General features: G+C 45.6%; 1 long non-coding RNA gene across 1 annotated transcript; it reads right to left on the minus strand.

The window, feature by feature from the left end:
- Positions 1-338: 338 nt before the first annotated feature.
- Positions 339-3,952, minus strand: LOC109313995. The gene is made up of 2 exons (XR_002102193.1): positions 2,711-3,952; positions 339-544 (listed from the first exon to the last, which is right to left on the minus strand). It is a non-coding gene; the product is annotated as an uncharacterized LOC109313995 (long non-coding RNA).
- Between the last annotated feature and the right edge of the window lie 280 nt (positions 3,953-4,232).

Consider the following 4,232-nt stretch of genomic DNA (forward strand, 5'->3'; position numbering starts at 1 on the left):
CTGGGGAAAGACAGCAGGACCCCCTCCATGCTGGTGGAGATCAGCTTTGCAAAATTTACAGCTCCCCTTTAAACACTGGGAAGTGACGAGCTTGTCAGAATTGCTCCTGCTAGAGCGACCATCGGCAGAGCACCGTTGATGCCTTGTGGAAATCTGGCACCGAGTTGCCTTGCCCACCATGGAGGGCAGGCAGGAGACTGTGGCAGGAGCAGAACTCAAACCCAGGGCCCCAGAATTGCAGTGCTGTGAGCACAGAGTCATCTTTTATCTCCATCCGGCAGAGACAACAGTTATGATCATGCTCATTGACTTTCAAATAACACCCAGGGAGGCGCTCCTCTAATTCATGATCTATTTATTTATTACAAAGCTGAACTCTCAACCCAAAGTTCCTTGGCAGCCTCTTCTTTAAAATCTCACCCATAATTTTCTGCCGCCTCTTGCATTCAATCTGTCACCGCGTGGACAAGCCTCGTACGACTCTTCCGTGCTTTTCGTTCACACAGCCTCTCCCTGTTTGGGAGTCAGCTCCCATCCAAGGTTTCTGGAGGAGAAACAGAAGCTGAGAGTGGAGTGCGCAGGAACGATGAACCCACATGGACTGCTAATGCAGATTGCAAAGACCATCTCCTCTGAATCCAACCCCGTGCAGCTACAAAAGCAGTGGTTCTTCCAGATTCGCCCGTGGTTTCCTTGAACACCATTAGAAAATGAGGAACTATTATTTAGGACGTTTCTTATGGCCTAATGCGCTTGGCTATACCTGGTATGTTTATCGACGGTCCCGGTGTGTCATTGCTGGCCTACCCAAGAGAATATTAGAGCAGTACTGAAGGAAGCAACATCAAAACATGCATGTCCAAATGGCGTGTTCAGAGCTACGCCCTGCTATGGGTGTGTGCTACATTGACTTGAATAAGAAGTTCTTAATACCCCAGGGGGCCTGATTTCTAATACCCACTTTCCTGTTCTTCCTGTTCTTCCTTACGCTTTTCACTGGCGTATCTCTAGCTCTCTAACAGCACCCATTGGGCGAGAATCATAACACCGCCGAAACAAATGGAATTATGCCAAGGATCATTCTGGCTTGGAGTACACTAGCCTGCTTTGGATGGAGGTGGAAGACTGCAGATAGGTTTGTGATGCGCCTGTAATTAAAGCTGCTCACTTCGTCTCGGCTTTTTTTACCGCTCTGTAAGAATGTGTGTTTGGCTCCCAGGTGCTTAGGAACCATCGCTGCCTATGCAAAGCCAGCATCTGCAAAGGACTTGCTGCCCCAACCTAGTTTCTTATCTACCCCTGCAATAATAAAAAATGGCTGATAATGGAGATAGCAGCAAAAACTCTGGAAGGTAAATTGGAGTCAAGTGTGTGGAGGCAGTATGTACTTTGGTTTGAGACGGCCTTCAAATGATATGGGCATTGTGAAGTCAACAATACAACCGAGGGAAGTCAACAGAGATATATTACATCCCCCACGTGCTAGGTAGGTCCCTAAATAGAAGGTAGTCTCTATAATAACATGTTTAACTCTGAGATTGACCTCTGACTTTGTTCCTCTTTTCCCACCCGCTTCTGCTGTGCAAGAGCAAGGATTTCTTAGGATAATATCTTTTATTGGAGCAGCTATACAGTGAGGATAGAGTGAGACAAGCTTTTGAATGCAACACATTCTTGGTCAGGGCCCCTTATATTGACGTTTTGGGGAATTATAGCTAGTGTTAATGTGTTAGTGAGCCAAGCGCTGTAGACATTTCACAGACGTGCTGATCTGCTGCCCTCCACTGGAGAGGAAAAGGGAAGCATTTCTGGTTTGTGTTTTTTTTAATTACATTCACGATATTGATTTTATTACTTTCCCACTCACACTAGCTCCTGGGACTATTGATTTCATGCAGAAAGATATTAATGGTGATAATATTTTGCCTTTTCATCGCAACATGCTTCACTAAGTAGATACACACAGTATAGCCGATACACAGCCCTCTCTGCTGGGGGGCAGGACCCAGCCAATATACAATCTGATGCACAGCTGTACAAGGATGGAATATTTTGACCATACAACTAGGCAAAGTTGCAGGACAGGGAGTGGTTAAGCTACAGGGGGAGGTATAATATCCAAACAGAGCAGAGGGGACCCAGGTCATTTTAAAAATCTTATCTGAACTACACATACACACACACACAAGTGTGCACATGCAAAAGTGCATGGGATTCCAGTACTCCACCCTGGAACAATCATAGCACAAGCTGAACCCATTGCTGCTGGAACCATTGATAAGTATTTTTAACTTGGCACATACAGCATAAAGCCATGCTCTAAATTAACCAGACCTTCCTAGTGACAACAAGAGAGCCTCCCTTGGGCTGCAGAGGTGGATGAAATAACTCCTATAAACTCTTGCTATGCAAATCTATTATAATCTACCTGGGAAATAGATTGAAACCTCCAAGCTATGACCTACCTATGTGCTTGAAGTACTTCTGCCATCTCCTGGGTACACCTGGAAATGCACCCATCTGCCAGAAATCCCAGCGATGTCAGACTCCCCCAGGTTTGAGTGCTGGCTCAGGCCATTGCTTATCAAGGCATATCACCATGCCCACTCAGTGCATGCATTAACTATAGGCAGGTCCTTAACTGTTGCAGGTTATCTGTATGGGCAACCACCACCACAGTTAGGCTGTGGCCATGTATCCCTGCTCTTACCTACGTTCCCCCTGTATCCCCTGTAACCAGGTCATATAGACAGCGCATTCTTTTCAACACACCACGTCATTCCTTGGTCAACACCTGGCTTTCATCTAGGGGACTCAGCTCAGTTATGACTATATCCTAGGCAGCGTGTACATCAGAGGTAAATAGAATAGAGCAGCAATCATTCCAATCAACTGGGACCAAAACCCATTCCTAAAAATCAAATTATTTGGTTAACGAAACACGTTTTAAATGAATATTTATGTACATTATATATACAACCTATACACAAATGTCTTTCACATTGATTTTTTTTCCATTGTTAAAACTCTTTGCTTTCGCTACCACAGCTAGGTAGGTCCCTAAATAGAAGGCAGCCTCTATAATGATAGAATAACACATTCAGCATGCATCACACAGGGTGTGTCTACATGAGATGCTAACTACACAGTAGCCTAATGCTACCTAGCAGTAGCATGCAAGGCAAAAACCTTGCTAATATGCTATTGCACAGTTGTATTAGGCTACTGTGCAGTTAGTGTCACTAAAAAGCCATGCGGCGGTGCTACTGCACAGTAGTGCCAGTTACTGCACATTGATTTAGTACTTGGTTATACCAGTACTAAACTTAACGCACAATGATGTACCAGGAGAAGCTAAGGGCAGCTTTTAGGGAAATAAAAACAGGCACTGAGTAGAGACAGACAAATACTTCCTGGGGATGGGGTCTTTGTAGATATCAGTATAGCATTTGCCTTTGCTGCACTGGCAATTGCTTTAAACATTTATTTGGAACGTGCAGTTGAGGAAAGACAACTCGGGGACTCAAAGAGGATGGTGCAGCAGAGGTCAGGGGCATGGAGCTGGGCAATGACTGCCTTTGGAAGCCTGCAGCTTTCAGCTTCTGTTATCTTGGCAATTTAATCACTCCAGTTACTGAGCTACTTATTTTGCCTTGGGTTGGAGACTGACAATGTGGAGAGCTTTTCAGAGAAGATCAAGATCCTTCTCAACTGGGCCCAAACATAAATCTGGAGCCACTGAAGATGCTGCATTTCACTCTCCAGCTTCCACAGGGTCTATTCAAGGCCGGTCTGTTTTCACTGCATGCTGGCTGAAGGCATAAACTTCTTGAGTGGCATCAGACTATTTTAATGGGAACAATTCTCCTGCTTAAAGTGAGCAACCACCCTGTATTTTCTAGAGCTGCGGTTCTCAACCTTTTTTGTACCAGGACCCGCTTGTAAACACTGATGGCCAGTCCTGACCCAGTGCCCCTCACTCCCGACCCACTGCCCTGTGCCCCTAGCCCCCCAGTGTGTGGAGCAGGGGGTGGGTATGTGGGGAAGGGGGTGGCATATATGGGACCTGGGGGCCCCAAGCAGCCCTTAAAGCCATGGTTTCCTACATTTTTCTCCTTTAACAGAGAAAGTTTGTTGATCCATTTTTACAGTTTGTCCGTGGCCCTTTCATATATTCTTGTGACCCACTTTTGGGTCACGACCCATAGGTTAAGAAACACTCTTCTAGAGGC

The sequence above is a fragment of the Crocodylus porosus genome, unplaced genomic scaffold (assembly GCF_001723895.1).
Source record: "Crocodylus porosus isolate Cpor-Errol unplaced genomic scaffold, CroPor_comp1, whole genome shotgun sequence".
NCBI classification, from domain to species: domain Eukaryota; kingdom Metazoa; phylum Chordata; order Crocodylia; family Crocodylidae; genus Crocodylus; species Crocodylus porosus.